We start from the raw sequence: 19584 nt of genomic DNA on the forward strand, positions 1-19584 counted from the left end.
GGATAAGGCGTTGTTGTTGTTGTTGTTGTTGTTGTTGTTGTTGTTGTTGTTGTTGTTGTTTGGATTCTTTTCTATGATGTAACTAGTAAGTTATTTGTGTGTACGCATGGATTATATTTTGTATGCATATCTAAAAATGATTTATGTGTATAATTATTTTACTTAAAGAGTAAATAATAAATTATATATTTCTACCATAATGAAACAATTTAAAAAATCTTCTTATTTTTATAATTTTTAAATAATAGATTAGATGAGAGAGAATCAATCACTTCTTCCACAATGAAATAATTTGAAAATTCTACATATATTTATAAAAAAAACTAAAGAAAAGTAAATGATCTTATTGGGTGAGGAGAGAGATTGTAATTTCAAAAGTTTGAAGAAGTGAAATTACTTCCTAAGAAAGTCTTATACTAAGTATTGTTTTCATAATATATATCTCTTTTTCATTAACATTCACATGATTTCTTTGTTTGAATTTTTATTGTTGGAATTCTATGTAGTTGTATTTAATTTATTTATTACATATCTATATATCTAGGAAATTTTCAAGAAAATTTGATATTGAATTTTATTTAAAATTATTTTTATCATCTAAAAATATTATAGAAGAATAATATAGAATTTTTAAACATTTTATATTTTATAATTAATACTTAACAACAGAAGTATTAATTTAAAATAGTAATTAATTTTAGAATAACTATAATCTCGATCACTGCATATGTATTCCTTTTATTTTATTTTATAATTACTATACAGAATATTCTTAAACATAATCCAAAAAAAGATTTCATCATGTTAGAAGACATAAAAACACAAATAATAAACACGGCAAATTCCTATCCCATTTAAAAACAAAAGGTTAATCTTGGCAACATTTTCTTATCTTAGGTATGACAAATTTATTTGCAGTGTGTCTAGTGGCTCCAATAGCTTTAGAAAATAATTTGCACGTCAGAGTCAGACAATAGAAATATAAGTACTTTCAAAATCCTTGTTCCAAAAAGTTAAAACATCCATAATGACGGGTAGGTTTAGATATAACTATTATAATAGATTGTTCTTTAAGTTAACCAAGTGGGCTTAGGTATATTTCAATAACTCTACATGTACAGTTCCCATTCAAATGTTTTTTTTCCTTTCTAAAACTCCAGTCCCATGATCTAAATTGTTTTGCAATTAATGGTCAATATCTTGTTCTCTATCTCCTAAGCTGTAGGGAAGTCTTTCTTTCTGCAGCTTTAAAAACCTTTTATCCAATAAACAAATAAATAAAACCTTATCCATAGAGTGTTTTCTCATCATCATCCATTTCATTAAGATTGTTGCTTAACAGTAAAGTCATGTAGTTCCTTTGATGATGGAGCTTGGCAATGAGACCAGCCATAGGATTCCAACTTTCTTTTCTTCCTTTACCATCTGGGCAAGGTCATCCTTGTTCATACCCTTTGCAAGAGCTAAACAAATGGCTAATATGACAGCATCCACATCTTCCAATTTTTATTCTATCAATTCTTGCTTCTTAACAGTTAACACAATGAAGCACAACAATTCAAGAATACACTCAGAACCACAACAATTCAAGAAATTGATGTCATTGTCAATTAAACCCAAATCCATCCTTTCACTTGCCGCAAATCAGTTCCGAGCTTAACATCCAACCAAACCAAAGACATTCATTACAAATGCTACCCATCCCTTTCATTTAATCGGAAAATGAAGTAGCATCATGTGAATGATATCAGTTAAAATATTTTTAGACAAATTCCAGACACCACTTTCAATTAGATATTGAATCATAAGGATGAAATGTTATCCACCATTTTCATTTAATTGACGAAAAAAGGAGCATCATGTGAATGAAGCAAAGTATAGTAAAACAATGTTTGCCATGAAAAAAAAAAAGATTGAGTTTAATGCGTTCACCCAATTCAATAAACTTTATAAGCTCTTTAACCGTAAAATTCCATCGCACTTTAACCGCCATCATAGCAAACACCACCATCAGAAAATTGATCGTCGCATCCCAGAGAGAAAGAACATGAACATGAACACAAACTGGAACTGGAACCACCACCGTAGTAAACCTTACAACACTTCCTTTGTGATCCTTTGCATGGGTCCTCCTCCATGGTCAGCACCATGGCATCATCCATGCTGAGCAATAATTCCACATTCCCCTACATAATACATTTTGGCTATCGAATTCCTAAACAAAGTAAGGACAAAGTTTGCTTAAACATTATTAGTATGAACCATTCTAAACTTTATAATGAGAATGCATTGCACTACTTGAGCAGAAAAAATATGCTAGACAGGAAGAACAACTAATTTTCTCTATTTGAATCACATCATAATATTCTCTACTTGAATCAGATGATAATATTTTTTACTTGAGATATAGCTCTACATGAATTTTTACCAAAAGGTAAAGAAGTAGCTCAAGTCGTTCTCTCTACCTAGTAACAGCAGATCCCTCACCCGAGAAAGAAAAAAACAAAAAAGTTACACTTCATCCATGATATTATATATGAGTAAACTTGGTATTTAATCGTGATAGAACAAATTCAATCATTTTGTTAGCCAAATACTTACATATAGTTTGAGTAATTAGTAGCAACAAAAGAAAGAATAGATAGTAGCTTACTCTTTTTCATTTTCGGTAATGGTTCTTGCCATCTGAAATAGTTGCTAGCCTTGTGATGAAGGGACATAAACCCAATTCCAACTACTATGAAACTTTTAAGGAAAAGGTACCTGGCATTTGCGATGAATATCAACTAAAACTATCTGAATCTGTGATCACCTACAATTATTACCAAACTGGAGTTTAATCGTTTTGTAAATGAGAAGGATATATACTCGATGCTAATATATAGTTGCTCTTGTTACTAAAATTACCTTTAGGGGTCTGTTTGACTAATGCAATGCCCCTAAGCAAGGAGTTGTTGGCTACTAGCAAACAAAAAATGCACCATTGATAATCTCCTCAGTATCACTGGTGCTAGAATTATTGTTATCACCTTTACCACGACCCTAAACTACATGAAAAGAAGATAACAAACCTATATGAAACCTTTTAAAGTTATAACATGTTGAAGAACAAAAGTCATCTTGTGTATCTTCTAAGTAGGCATGACTGTTAGTTGTGTATTGATTGAAAAGGGCCTAATAGGTTCATTGATTGAAAAAGGCCCAATGTGTTACACGACAGTGAGTTGTGTATCTTTTAAGTAGGCATGACAGTTTTCCAATTCATTGTGTGTTTCTTAATTGATTGAAGCTCTCCATCATACTGACATAACTTCATTAAAAAATCAAGTTGGAGGAAAACATACCTTTGAGTCTTTAAAAGTCTTTATATATATATATATATATATTGTGCATTGCGATCCAACCTAAAAAAACAAAATAACACATAAAATTAATTCTAAAATTTATCTGAACACATTGCCTTAGGGTCAAACTTGTTTTAAAAAATAATTCAAATCAACCAACCTATCCATGTTAATTTAAATGAGAGCATGACTAAAATATAAATATAATATCATTTAACTTGTGCTAGTATAACAAAAAAATGATAACATAAGTAATCACATAAGTATCTTATAGTTATAGTGAATTATATAAACATGTTATGATCACATAAGTATCTTATAATTATAGTCAATTATATAAATGACGAAATGTAGAATCTCTAACCAAAATGAATCCTAGAAACTAAAAGAAAAATAATTTGAAAGTAGAAAATGACATAATCTAAGGACTAAGGAGGACAAATTCTACAATTTTGAAATCATACTTATCACCAGGCTTGTTCTTGAACAGACTATCTTGTCAATATTCTATTATCTTGTGGGAGCCTAAATAAGGACATTATACTTAGCCTAGCTCACACTAATAAGAAATTCCAAACTAAAACTAAATTGTCCATAATAGGTTACCAAATTGAACTTCAATTACAACAATACATACCTACCTCGTGGTCATATCTAGAAAAGAAAAATCTTTCATAAGCGACCCAATGTTCCTTAATGATTTCAGATACAAATACCAATATCTACTTTACGTGTTAATTTCTAAACTTTTTTATTAATATTTATATAACAAATATTATGTATATATAAACTACCCATTGTGTGTAACATAAACCTTCAAGAATAATTATTTAGTCTCATGAGAAGCAACTGATTCCCAATTTAGTACCCTTGATCTTATATCAAGACTGGACAATGCATAATGAAAAACTAATGAAGTGTAGGAACAACTTAAAATGAAAAAATAATAATAATAAAAAATAAAAAATTAAACTTACTAAGGAACTAACCTAAGACTTTTAAAGAGATGCACTATGTCAAAATGTATACTTTTCTAGTGCCACCGTTGATGCAGTTTTTCATAGGAATTAAAGCACATTTAGTTTGAGTTAAAGCCAACCTAAAAAAAAATGTTTGAGTTAAATTTCTCAACTTTCTCTAAAGGTAGGTCTTGAGAATATAAAAAAAGGTGGAAATTCACATGTATATATAGAAGATTAAAAAGCATATGCTACTCAAGAAAGATCTATTTCCAGTTTAGTATCTAAGTTAGAGCTTAGAAATAACTATTTCAAGAAATAAACTCAAGAAAGAGAATACATCTTATTTTTGCAAAGGCTCAAACAAACTCTCAAAGCTTGATTTTAGAACAAAAAAAACTCAAAATTCCATATCAATGCCATTGCCTGCAAAGTTTTTCAATCACCTAAATGAGATCAGGTATATCACAAGGTTTTTCAACAGATTGGTGCAACTATCAATATGTTTCGCTTTCTTTACTTTAGATGTCAAATATGAATTATAATTTTTTTTAATTATACACCATATAACAAAATCAATATTTCAGATAAATCATTTAGTGACATAATTTAGTCATTCTTTTACCAAAAGCAACACTTGTGAATTCAAAGATTAAAAGCTGGACATTCAAGCAAATTCTTCCCATTAGAAGTATTGATAACTTTCACTTAAATTTCATCCAATTGGTCTAACCTTGATTGCTTGACACCTAACCCGAATAAATTGAAACCCGTAATTAGTAGCAATAGCAACATTTGTTGCATCTTTCATAAAAAGGATATTTCACATTACAACTATCATGTATTGATTCTGCTAGAAATCATAACAGAATTTTGGTGAAATATTTTGTCAAACATCTCATAAGCAAAATAGATTTCAACAGGCTTTGTACTTATGATATAGGAAGCAAAAGTAAGACTAAAAAACACCAGCAAAAATCTGAAACGTATATCAAATATAAAGCCCATATTTATTGAGAAGAAAGAAGCAACATTTTCATCCCTCAAATCCCTATTACGTTCTGATCATTTTTCACAGTCAAGAAAAAAAAAGCAACAGAAGACAAAAAGAAGAAGAGAATAAGCAAACAATCAACCTTTTTGCAACATTTAGACTTCTTTGAGCAACCCAAATGTATGTATGTTGTGAAGGAGAGAAAGAAGAAATTCCACAATGAACAGCTGTCAAAATTTTAGATGAGGTTAATGAAGTAAATTTTGTAGTACGTTGTTTTATTTTATTAGATTAGATTAGATAGAAGATTAGATTAGATTAGATAGTAGACAAGCATAATGAACGATTAACCTAAACATGTATGGTCTGTTTAGGGAGGGAATTAACTTCAGTTGCGCAAGTGAAGTGATTTGTGTTGCAGCCAATGAGTGTGTGCTGTGATTTTGGGCTTTGGAGTTTATTAAGATCATATATGGTTACGAAATTTATTCGGCTAGAAGTTAGGCCTTTGCTTCCTGCACCTAAGGCTTTGCTTCCTGCATCCCATAGAAAACCTGAATCGCCAAATTACCCTTTGTTATGTCTTTTCCTTCACAGCCAACCTGCTCCTCCTTCACAAGTAATACCACCTCGCCCATGGGATATATCTGTGCAACTGCGAGACAAAAACAAAAAGAGGAATAGTTATGTTAGTTACTTTTTTGAGCACCTTGATTAACTTTATAATTGAAGGTTTTTAAAAATATAAAGCTATGATGAAAACCTCCGTTTTGGGATCTTTGTGCTAAGGGATTAAGTGAATGTTTAGTTTTCAAATAAAAAAGTACTTTTGAGGCAAAATTAATTTTAGTAAAGGATCAAGACTTTTTTTTGTTTTATTTTGCTTTTACATATTAGATTATATTATACGCTGGATTTAATTTTGCCAACGAATGCTTTTGTCATGGTGAAGGGAGACTGGAACAATGAGCCATGAATGCTAAAATGTCAACATGCATCCTCTTTGCTGACATATGATGTGACAGAGTGACATATGAATCCTTTTGTCGTGGCCTTATTTTGGTTTAGGCTTTTAGAGAATGAAGAAGTGTTGTCTTCCGAATTATGTAATTTGGACCATAAAAGAAAATATCATTTATGGATTATGAAATCTAGATCATAAAACCAAAAATAATGCACTTATGGACTGCTTGTTCTAGAATTATTTATGTATATCTTTTTATTACTTGTTTCGGAATCAAGCATACATGATTTTGGAAGAAGTAATCCGCAAAAGAAACATATATTCCATAATATTCGGAGGTAAATAATTTTTTGTCTATTCCAAATTCTTCAATCCGAAGTTATAACTAAATCCAAAAAAATATCAGAAAAACTTGGAACTTTCCTTGAACTGTTGCTTCGAAGGTTCATACAGAGCAATCTTGAGATATTTAAAAACAAGGAGGTGCAAGTAGCAAATATTGGATGCGGAAAGCAAATGCTGGTAATGTAATTTGGGTTCCTTTTAGCCCAAACCTGTCCGGTCCATTCGGACCAACACTTGCGGATTTCAGCCCGTTAAAGTCAGAACAGAATTGGAAACAAGGAACATCATGTTTTACTTCTCTAGACTCTAGAGTGCCACTCTTCCAATTTTTGCATTCAAATTGGCGATACGTGACAACCACTATTATTAATACTTTCCCATTCAACCATCCTCACACAGTCACCGTAACATGCATATATATATATATACCCCATTTTCCGAAAACTCTAATCCACTTAATCAACAAAATCAATACAACAATGACCACAATTAGGGGGGGAATAGAGGACATTCACCCAATTTCAAGCAAGAAACAATCAATCAGAGATTAAAATGACCAATTTAACTTGCAACATTGAAAGTGAACAAAATGAATGGATGGGGAGAGTTGCACTCAACTCAACATTCAATGAAATGGTAAAAAAAAGACACAGCTACAAGGACCTTTGGAATTTGGATGTATGGAGTGCTGGCTCATTTCAGCAAAGAGAAAGAAGGTTTGAATAACTTGGGCTATGAAAAATGGTGAACAGTCCGGCAGAAAATAAAAGAGTTGCAGCATACAAAATCTTGGGTCAATAGGGCAGAACTCAACATGAAGAAAAGAGAGTAATAGTGGGATATAACTATAAGAGTAATAACCCAACAAAAAAAGGAAAAAGGAAATAAGCACCACACAAGCTCAATTTAATGGAGCTAATTTACTTATTAGTCTAATTAATTTAGTTAATGACTCGCCAAAGTATTTTCAATATACTTCGTAATTATTCATACTTTATCAAATATTTTTCCAATACTAATAGCATTAATAAAAAATTTAATTTGTGCCCAAAAATAATTTTACTTAGGTTCGTGAAATTTTTCTGTAAAAATAAATAAATAAAAATTCTTTCAGTTTTTTTTTATTTTACTACATATATAAATTAATTAATAATTTCAGGAAAAATTAACTGAAAAAACATAAAAAGAAAATACTACTTTGATTTTCTTACGATAGAAAAACTGAAAAAGAAAATAAAGAATGCCATCTTTTGATTATTTTTTTTTGTAAGTTTAATATATGAATGCGTTATGCGAATTGAACCTTCAACCTCGTGATTGTTTTTTGATTTTTTTTTATTTGTATGTTAAATGAAAGTTTAATATATGAGGCTCTAATAACGGTGAACTATCTCAAAAGTGAGACACCAATGAATTACTCTTTTTTTATCTGTAATAGCAGATTATTTATTTATTTTTAACATGTAGAAGAGTTAATCACTTTTTAACAGGTAGAAGTAGTTTAATCACCTTTTCCTTCAATGGGGTTTCAAATTCAACCATTCCTCGATCTTCTTCCTTTCTCATGTGTTGGAAAACTAATAAACTTATTCGGGTAAACATTAGACTTGGGTAAATATATAGGTAGTTCAACTTGTCAAAGATTTGTTTGTATTGACTTTTTTTTTTTGGTTAAACGTATTGACACATACTAAAGATAAAATATAGAATTAAAAATAAATTATTGTTTTACTGCAAAATACTTTTAGTGCATGTTAGAATAGAATTGAGAAAACAAATATAGAAAACAATAACAAAGAGGACCCTAAAACATAATTCTCAAGTTTCATTTATTTTATTTAGAATAAAGTGGTTGACTGAGCAGCTTCTAAAAAAAATGATTAGCATACTATTGCGTATTACAAAAATATGAGTAGCTTACTACTACACGTAAAAAAGAATGGTTCTGTAGTGTTTCACTTTTAAGATAATTCATCGGTACTCTCTTGTGTAACGTGATCCATCACCGAACGACCAAATAAAATTATAATAAATTGTTTTTCAGAAAAGAAAAACTTGGGAGCCGTTATCAATATTTATTTAAAAAAATATCAGAAAAATTAAAAAAATAAAGAATAATCTATGATTTGAGGAAAAAAAGAATTCGAGAGTTGTTTACATACAAGGAAGGTGTTAGAACTTCACACGTTTGTCATGAAGACGACAGTCTTTAATCCAGTGTGCTAAAAAATAAAGTGACTCTTTTAATTATTATTTTCTCTTGAGATCATGAATTATGTTTGTTATATTTTTTTTGTTTATTTAAAAAAAGAAAGTGATTTTTTATCTTTTTAGGAAAAAAAGAAGGGAATTCTATGTTTTTTAATTTTTTTGGTCGATAAGGGATTTGTCTTCACTCCTACGTATCCTCAGGTGCAATGAGGAAATTAGACTTACATAATTCTTTGTAGAAAAAGAGCTTGTGTGTTGGGTTGATTTTATTTTATTATTTCTTTTGAAAGATTTTGGTTTTACAGTAAATTCTGTGAAGTCAAGCAAGTCAGAGATCCAGCATGATATTTACAAAATTTACTCACTTTATTGAAACACGTCAAGCAAGTCGGACACCCAGCATGGAGTGCGTGAAACGTGAAAAGGAGAATTGAGTGTTCATTTATGTGAGAATTTTACCCTTTTTTAAAAAAGACTTTAATTTTGTGAACTCAAGCAAGTCGTATACCCAACATGTCATTCACAAAATTTACTCACACATTATTGAAACACCATCAAGCAAGTCGAAGACCCAACATGAAGTGCACAAAGCGTAAGCGTATACTAAAGAATGTTAATGTGAATTTACAAAAATAAATAAATAATTGACATAGTGCTAGAAAATCAAATAAATAGAATGAGGATATAAAGAGATAGAATAGAAGTGGAGAGTAGACTTAGTAACTAAGAATGCGGGATTGAAACGTGAGGGAAATAAGATGAATAACAAGATATTTACAGTACATTACTAATTAAAGTAACTTTCTACGCAATGATAAAAATAAAATCAAATTGAAAAATAAAATGAACAATATAAACAATAAAGAAACAAAATAAAATAAAGAGTCATCCACTAATATTTATAATTATTATTTTTTTTTTGTCTTTTTTACTTTATAAAGTCAAAGGGTTGACTTTGACTTAGTCAACACTGACGAAGTGTTGACATGGTGAGCCTAGTAACCATCCTAAGTGGCAGGGGTGCATATATAAAGTAGAGGGTGTAATCATCAGTTTTATTTTATTTCGGACTTTAAAAAAACATAACTAGGTCCAAAATGAAAGAAGGTACATGTGTTGAGAAAGAGAGTGTAAATATCGGTTTCTATTTTATTTCAAATTTCACAAATACGGGCTAAGCCAAAAAATGAAAAGAGTACACGTGTTAAAAAAATATATGAAACGTATAACTAGTGGTTTTTATTTTATTTCCGCAAAAACGGACTAGGCTCAAAATGAGAAAAAGGTGTATGTTTTAGAAAAAAAGGTGTAAATAGTGGTTTCTATTTTATTTTAGACCTCACGAAAACGGGCTAGGCCTAAAATGAAAAAAGGTGCATATCTTAAAAACGCGGTGTAAACATTAATTTTTTTTGGGTTGGGTTGGAGCCGTGTCAGGGCAACCCGGCCTAACCCACGATTATGCAACAGGGTTGGAAAACCCTAGTTGCCTCATACAAAAAATGGCGTGACCAAAGGGAAAACCACCACGGAGGGTGACACCCCGCCCTCGGCACCACTGGTGCAGGGTCCAGTAGCGTCAGGCTACCAAGGGGATGATGACTGTCGCGCGGCAGGGACATCGCCATGACGGCACACGGGCTTCATCGAAAAACAAAATAAAAGAAGGAAGAAAAAGAGAAAAGAAGAAAAGGATGATAGAATGCGAAAAAAACATGAAACAAAATAAAACAGCAAGAAAAAAAATCATATCATCGTGTACAAATCTTGTTGGTGACCATGGAGCTCACCGGCGAGATGAACGACAAAGCTACGGGCAAAAACAAGAGAAAAAAGAAGAAAAAAAGAGAGAAAGATGTAGAAGAAGAAGAAAGGAAGGAGAAGAAGAACGTGAGAGAGAATGAGGGAGTGAGGGGAGTACCTTGAGACCCCTCTCCCTTCGCTTACAAAACTTGTCAAATTACGCTGTCGGATTGGTCCATTTTTTGTCCTCAGGATTTGTGCCTCCTCTATGCATTAATTGCACAAACTTTCCTCCTTTCCTTTTTGATGCGTTGTGCCCCTTATGTTGACCTAATGGGCTTTCCTCAAGAGCCCAATAGGTCACACAGTCCTATTTTTGTATACGCTTTCTTCTCTCTCTCCCTCTCTCTCTTTTTGCTTTTTTTGTTATTGTACCTTTTTGGTTTTTTTTTCTTAAAATTTTTTTGTTCTCTTTTCTTCTGTTTTTCTTTTTTTTTTCTTTTTTGTTTTCTTTTCTTCTCATTTTTTTTCATTTTTTTATTTATTTTTTTGGGGGCCCGAACATAATTAGGGTCTGACAGCTACTCTTCTTCACTTATCTTTTATTGAAAGTAAAAGATAAATAAAGACAAAGACATTATTTTTGTTTGGATGATTTTTCGAAAGATCACAACATGAGAATGAAGAATCTTTGGGGAAAAAAAAAGAATTTGGTGTACCAACAAAATAAGGAACTTTGAGTTCAACGACAAGGCATGGAAACAAGTCTCATGAAACAAAAAAGCATAAGACTTTGAGTTCTATGAAACACAAAGATAGAGGACATTGAGTCCTATGAAAACATAACGACAAAGGACATAGAGTCCTATGAAATATAAAGACAGAGGATGTTGAGTCCTATGAAATGTAAAGCAAAGGACGCTGAGTGTTGTGAAATGTAAGGCAAGGACGTTGAGTCCTATGAAAGCATAAGGACAAAGGGCGTTGAGTCCTATGAAACATAAAAGCAGGGGACATTGAATCCTATGAAACATAAAGGCGAGGACGTTGAGTCCTATGAAAACATAAAACAAATGACGTTGAGTCCTGTGAAACATAAAGGCGAGGACGTTGAGTCCTATGAATCATAAAGACGAGGACATTGAGTCCTATGAAAACATAAAGCAAAGGACGTTGAGTCTTGTGAAACATAAAGGTGAGGATGTTGAGTCCTATGAAAACATAAAGCAAAGGACGTTGAGTCCTATGAAACATAAAGGCGAGGACCTTGAGTCATATGAAACATAAATCAAAGGATGTTGAGTTCTATGAAACATAAAGACAGAGGATGTTGAGTCCTATGAAACATATAGCAAAGGACGTTGAGTTTTGTGAAACATAAAGGCAAAGACGTTGAGTCCTATAAAAACATAAAGACAAAGGAAGTTGAGTCCTATGAAACATAAAGATAGAGGATGTTGAGTCCTATGAGAATAAAATGCAAAGGATGTCGAGTTCTGTGAAACATAAAGACATAGGACATTGAGTTCTATGAAACTAAAAAGCAAAGGACGTTGAGTCTTGTGAAACATAAAGATAAAGGACATTGAGTCCTATGGAACTAAAAGCAAAGGACGTTAAGTCCTGTGAAACATAAAGACATAGGATATTGAGTCCTATGAAATTAAAAAGCAAATGAAGTTGAGTCCTATGAAACATAAAGACAGAGGACATTGAATCCTATGAAATATGCTAATAGGTACTACCACCCAAGGGCTCAACCTTATAAGAAAGCAAGAGGTTGACTCTTTAAAAGGGTCACTCATCCCAAACTCAAAAGATAGGACATTAGATTTTGGAAACTTAAATATAAAGAGAAATATATGCACTTATAGCCTGATATAAAGCATATGAGTTTTGGAATGCATTTTGATGAATGAAAAAGGCATACAAACTTTGCCCTGAAGTGCAGTAGGCTTTGTACCCAATAATGCAACACAAAAGGTTTTGAATCATGAAAACTGTGCAATGCTCACGACATTCTTTCTCTCTTATTATACTTTCTTTCTCTCTTATTATACTTTCTTTCTTTCTTTTGTGAAAAACACATATAGACTGTCTCTTTCTAAAAGATGTTATTAGTCATGAAATCTCATCCTATCTTTTTACAAATTTCTTTAGAGACTCCCTCAGAGTGTATGTTTTGTTTGATTTAATCACTTGAAAATTTTGTATGATGGAAGTGGAGCCATTTGACATTTAATCAATCAACTAAAATATTGATCCTAAGGTTCTTCCCTTTCTTTTTGTTTTAAAAAAACTTTGATTATTCTACATAGCAAGGAAATGTAAGGCTTTGGGACTGACCGCGTACACTATTGAAGGATGGCAATGGATTGTTACAATTTGGTATATGACTAAGTGAAACTTTCCTGATTTAAGATCATAAAGGGATGCCATGGGTTTGTCGATCCCGCTGAAGCTTGATGACATGGACTGATTCTTAAAGAATTTATATAACAAAGACTACCCTTAGATTTGAAAGGAACCCTAGGGAGTCTACGTGAACGACTAATGCCAGATGTACCCTACTATTACAATTGTCTTTGGGCACCTTTCACAAGCTCCTGGTCGAATGAGTTTTCTTCTCAAATGTACAAGTGCAATCCTTCAGGATTCTTTTTTTTTTAACAATCCAAACTCAAAAGCAAAATTAGCTATTCCTTGATCCACATGGGCTTTATTGGGCTTATAATGTGGTCAGGGGGTAATAGGGCTATGAAAGATAGGATTAGAAAGGCTCAAAGAGTGTTTAAGGGTTATATTGAGTAAGAACCTTAAGAGTCTTGCTTGTACTTTTATTCATTTCAACTTTTTGGTTTGGACTCTATTCCATTTGTCTTATACATTAATCCTTATTGCACTTTTGTGCCTTTCTTGTAAAATTTGGAGGTTTTTTGTCTCCTTTTGCTTTACTCTCCTTTGGCATATTTGCTTTTTTCTTCTTTTGTTGTTGTTGTTGTTGTTTTTTCATTATTACCCAACCTAGAGCTTAGTAAACCTCATGCATGTGTTGTTTGCATTGCTCTCCTCGTAAGTTTAGCAATGGTTACTACTCTGGGTTTTTGTTTTATTTTGGTTTTTTTTAAGAAAACAAATATGCTATGGCTCGGAGGGGATAGCAAGGGATAAATTAGTGTTTGGGATGAAGAAACACGACCATGTGTCATTTCAAATCTTGACTAGAGACTCTTACAGTTTGGATTTTGGGACAAAACCTCTGATAACACGCTCTTAATTGTTTTTTTTCTTTCTTTTTTTATTATTACCCTAAATTTTGCCTAGGCTGCCCTTTTGGGTTTTCAACCTACCGGGTGAGATTTTCTTATCTGCCCCTTAGGTTCGCTTGAAACTCATGCATGGTGCCTGCATTGCCCCAGTGTAGGGTTCGGAGGTATCCATTGTTGTCGTTTGTCACATCCTGGTAGCAAGAAGAAATGAAAGAAACTGTGCAGGTTCTCGAAAAAGAATTTTCAAGGACAAGAAATATTTAAAGGATTTTCAATTAACAAATTAAGCCAAATAACTCTTGCTCTTCACAAATTTTTTAAGAAAGACAACTTTTAAGAAAGATAGGATGAGGCGTAGGAATGTCTGTACTTATTATTTATTGATTTGAAACACAGTCAATCAAATGTTTATTCAACTTTACTCGTCGCTTACGGCACCCTTACCAAACGTGTAGAACATGGCATTTCTGATTTGGCAGACTTGGAGATCAACTCTAGAGCGCAGGTTACTTGAGCAAACAAGCTAGTGACATACATTCATATTCTAGTGAAGGTTAACTAAATATGAAAATATGTAATCGTGAAAGAATGATAGACAATGGCATCAAATTCATCCATATTATTAGCATTGTGACTGTTGTTTACAATAATAGCATAAACCTTAAAATCCTAATGAGTCCTTGGAGACATCCAACAAAAACCTTGAAATTGCCCCAAGCATCATGCATAGTATTGCTTGACGACGTCAAAATTCACAAGCGATTGTCCTCCTTAAATCTAAGTCAGCATCCATGAATTAGACTTTGCACCTTATGTTTCAGGGTCATATAGTGTTCAATGGAATGCCCTAGAACTCCCCCATGATAAGCACATGTCACATTCGAGTTGTATCCTCAGGGAAATGGAGGTTGAGGAATCTTTGTTGGGCTTTATGGCTACCATTGCATTATTGAGCATATACGAGAGTAAGTCAACATATGACATCGGGATTTGGGTGAATTCTACAGGCTTTTTTTTCTGGGAAATTCCTTCCCTAGATGGTGTTTTGGTTGGTCTTAGGGGTGGTGTTTGGTCTTGGATGTGCAGCGGGTGGATTTTGTGGCCGATTTAGGGGTGGCCTTTGTGGCTGATTGGGTGTTCTTGGTTGGTAGGGTGATGGGTAATGGGTAGGACTGATATTGGCTGAGTAGTGATATTGTTAGGGAGGATATTGGTACATGGGATTATAAGCGGCTAGTGGAAAGTTTGGCCATGCGGGAAGTGCAGCCACAACATAAGGTTTTCCCACCTTCTTCCTCTTGGGTCCCCCACTACCAAGATTTGCAGAAGCAACATAATTAAATTTTCCTTTCCTCGGACCTGCTTCTGTTCTCTCGCTAGCAAACACTAGATCTACAAAAATCAAAGACATCTAACCTACCATTTTCTCATAATAGAACACCAACAATGTATCCATTATCATGGTTATTATCTCTCTCCGTTATGGGGGTACTACTTGAGCCGCTAAATCTCTCCATCTTTGAGCATATTCTTTGAAAGATTCATTATTTGTCTTGCACATGTTTTGTAGTTGTATTCTATCTGGAGTCATGTCAGAGTTGTATTGATACTGCCTAATGAAGGCATCCATAAGATCCTTCTAGGAGCGGACCCGAGAGGGTTCCAAGTTAGTATACCAAATAATAGCTACCCTAACTAGGCTTTCTTGGAAAAAAATGCATCAACAACTTTTCATCTTTCGCATATGCCTCCATCTTCCTACCATACATCTTCAGGTGATTCTTTGGGCAAGTGGTCCCCTTGTATTTATCAAAGTCTGGCACCTTGAACTTTGGAGGAATAACCACGTCGAGTACCAAGCACAATTCTGACATGTCAATAAAGCACAATTCTTTGGGCAAGTGGTCCCCTTATATTTTTTTGTTTATTTAGAAAAAGAAAGTGAATTTTTATCTTTTTTTTAAAAGAAGGGAATTCTCTATTTTTTGAATTTTTCAGGTTGACAAGGTTACTCCTACGTATCTTCGAGTGAAATGAGAAAATCAGACTTACGTAGTTCTTTGTAGAAAAAAAGCTTGTGTGTTTGGTTGATTTTATTTTATTAATTTTTTTTGAAAGATTTTGATTTTGCGGTAAACTCTGTGAAGTCAAGCAAGTCGAAGACCCAACATGACATTCACAAAATCTACTCTCACTTTATTGAAACACCGCCAAGCAAGTTTGAGACCCAACATGGAGTGTGTGGAATGTGAAAAAGGAGAATTGAGTGTTCATTTATGTGAGAATTTTACCCTTTTTATAAAAAACTTTAGTTTTTTGGTAAATTTTGTGAACTCAAGCAAGTCGGAGACCCAACATGTCATTCACAAAATTTAATCACATGTTATTGAAACACCACCAAGCAAAATGGCTAGGCCCAAAATGAAAGAATGTGTAACCATCCTAAGTGGTAGGGGTGCATATATAAAGTAGAGGGTGTAACCATCAATTTTATTTTATTTCGTACTTAACAAAAAAACAAAATGCTAGGCCCAAAATGAAAGAAGGTGCATGCGTTGAGAAAGAGGGTGTAAATAACGATTTCTATTTTATTTCCGCAAAAACTAGCTAGGCTCAAAATGAAAAAAGGGTGCATGTTTTTAAAAATAGGGTGTAAATAATGATTTTTATTTTATTTCAAATCTCAAAAACGGATAAGGCGCAAAATGAAAAAAAGTGCATATCTTAAAAACGTGGTGCAAACAATAATTTGTTTTTTGTTGGTTGGGTTTGAACCGGGTCAGGGTAACCCAGCCCAACCCGTGATTATGCAACAGGATTGGAAAACCCTTGTTGCCTCTCACAAAAAACAGCGCCACCAAAGGGTAAACCATCAAATAGGGTGGCGCCTTGCCCCCGCCACCACTGGTGCAAGGTCTAGCGGTGCGGGGTTGCCACGGGGATGACAACGGTCGTGTGGCAGGGACACTGCGATGATGGTGCGAGGGCTTCACCGAAAAACAAAAAAATAGAAGGAAGAAAAAGAGAAAAGAAGAAAAGGATGACAAAATGTGAAAAAAACATGAAATAAAATAAAACATCAAGAAAAAAAAATGATATCATCATGTACAGATCTCGCCAGTGACCATGGAGCTCACCGCGAGACGAACGACGAAGCTACGGGCAAAAATGAGAGAAAAAAGAAAAAAAAAGGATGTAGAAGAAGAAGAAAGGAAGGAGAAGAAGAGCGTGAGAGAGAATGAGGGAATGCGGGGATTACCTTGAGACCCCTCTCCCTTCGCTTACAAAACTTGCCAAATGACGTCGTCCGATTGATTCGTTTTTCATCCTCGGGATCCATGCTTCCTCTTGTGCATTAATTACACAAACTTTCCTCCTTTCCTATTTTATGCATTGTACCCCCTTTCTTGACCAATGAGCTCTCCTCAAGAGCCCAATAAATCACCCATTTTTTTTTTCCAGTTTTCTTCTCTCTCTCTCTTTGCTTCTTTTTTTTATTGTTCCTTTTTGTTTTTTTTTCTTTATTTTTCTTAATACTTTTTTTGTTCTCTTTTCTTTATTTTTTTTGTTTTCTTTTCTTCTTTTTTTTTATTTTTTTTTCATTTTTTTATTATTATTTTTAGGTTCGAATCGAACAGAATTAGGATCTAACATTCTCAAAATTGAATATTCAACCTCATGATTCTTTTAAGTTAAGAATAGTTAGTGAACACCTAGTTCCCTTACCCTTAAGGATTCTTTACCTTCAAGCTTGTTTTTCTTTAATTTCAGATAAGGAATTAAGGCTTTTAATCAAGAAAAAACATTTATTTACCTAAAAAATTAATGATTTAAATAAATTAGTAAATCCGTATAGTGAATTAGAGAACAAATTTAAATTAACTCCATTTCAATAATTCATGGGTTACTTTTTTTTTTTTTTTTACATCAAAGTACCTCCCAACCAACAATGGCTAATTCCTTTGAGAGAGGTCACCAAAATAAATATTATTTCTTCTAACAGTCTTTTTCATACATATAATTAAAAATCTAACCCAATTTATGAGTGAAATAGATAAAAAAAAAAAAAACTTCATTAATTGCATTAAAAAATTTATTTTGCACCCTTTGTGCTTTGAGATAAAAGAAAAAAAAAATTCAAAAACAATTCTTCGATACGTTCTGTAATTTAACTTATTTTTTTCTTTCAACAAATGAAATTCAAATATTTTCTTTTGGATTCTTATTGTAAACTTCTCTTGTTGTGTCAATTATTCTTTGATCCTTGAGAATGATATATAACACTCAACTTGATACACTCACCAAATATAATTAAAATTCTACAATACATAAATATATATATACTGCAGTTTTTTTTATCAAAAGAATTGCGTAACTCTAAGTTCTCTATTAAATCTAAACATATTTTCATAACTTTTTTTTTCAGATTCAAAATAATAAAATTTGTTTGTGTTCCATAAATAAATAAACAAAATATTCAAAAAATTTTCATTGTTTTCTTTATTGAGAATTAAAATATTTTTAAAGTTAATGTAATTTTGCACCTTTAATTAGATATAATCATTTTAGAACCAACGTTGCAGGGTGTTAATATATTTTGTACATGTATTTTTGTTTTGAAACTATTTTCCTTTAAAAGGAACTTTCCAATACTTTTCCAAAATAAACCTCAGGAATGAATATTCCACATTTTTTATCCATCAAGTTTTTTTATTAGTCGTTGGTCACAATTCTTGTTACGACAAATAGAGAGTAATTAGATTAATTATGCATGATTGTTTTAATTTAACTAATATGTAATTTCAAGTTCACACTCAAGTGTAGTTGAAGTGACTAGTAATATAAGCTGGTAAAACATATGACAGAAGTTTAATTTTGATTATGTGAAAAGGGTTAGCATTTATGAAAATATCTTATTTTTAATAATTTCAAGTTCAAGTAATGTGTAAAAAAACTGAACCAACTCAGTTACAACTCATAGTGTAAAAAAATAAAAATAAAGATCGAGTTTTAACTCCACGAATAAAAAAATGTTTTATAATAAAGGACTCTTGATGATTTCTCTGCCCCAAAAATAATTAATCTCTCCAACTATAGATTAAGGAATATCCCTCCACACAATTAAAAAATGAAATGGTATCAGAACGGCATTCTTCATGCAGTCCATTTCTCATGAAAAGTTACAAGTTCTAGGTATGGAAAGGTAAGGTGCCAACCCATTGAAGCATTTTCTTTGGCATTGCATAGTCACCAAAGCGAACTGCTTGCTCGTTATGGCAACATCTGTCCCATTAGAACTGACTGGATGCACGGTAGCCGAAAGGTTACATAATGCTCACTCACTCACTCATATATTTGTTTTTATTATATCCATCTTTTAATTTTTATCTAATATTCACTTTTCTCGTTTATACTACCTTTCTTTTTGACGTACCATGCACTGAAGGGCTAGATACAAGACATAACTTATAACCCCTTTTATCAAACTCAAAACAACCACTATTTGCTCCCTCAAACCGCAACAACTATTCATAAGTGTACACAATCCAAATATTCAATGCTAGCCGTAACCAACAACTCACTATCAATTGACACGGTGCAAAGTTAACTAAAAGTACAAAATTTATAAATGTAATAGTACTAATATATATTTTTTGACTGGAGTATAGTGCTAATATATTCTCACCATGTTTTTTTAATAAAGGCTATTTATTGATTCGTTCATTATTGTTCTAGAGAGAATGATTGACATATT

At 32.5% G+C, this 19584-nt stretch overlaps 1 long non-coding RNA gene across 1 annotated transcript; it reads right to left on the reverse strand.

Annotated features, from left to right (window-relative positions):
- Positions 1–1905: 1905 nt before the first annotated feature.
- LOC121173292 (uncharacterized) lies at positions 1906–3070 on the reverse strand. Its single transcript, XR_005887788.1, has 3 exons — positions 2908–3070; positions 2654–2812; positions 1906–2215 (listed from the first exon to the last, which is right to left on the reverse strand). It is a non-coding gene; the product is annotated as an uncharacterized lncRNA (long non-coding RNA).
- Positions 3071–19584: the final 16514 nt, after the last annotated feature.

Source organism: Glycine max, chromosome 13 (assembly GCF_000004515.6).
Source record: "Glycine max cultivar Williams 82 chromosome 13, Glycine_max_v4.0, whole genome shotgun sequence".
Classification (NCBI taxonomy): domain Eukaryota; kingdom Viridiplantae; phylum Streptophyta; class Magnoliopsida; order Fabales; family Fabaceae; genus Glycine; species Glycine max.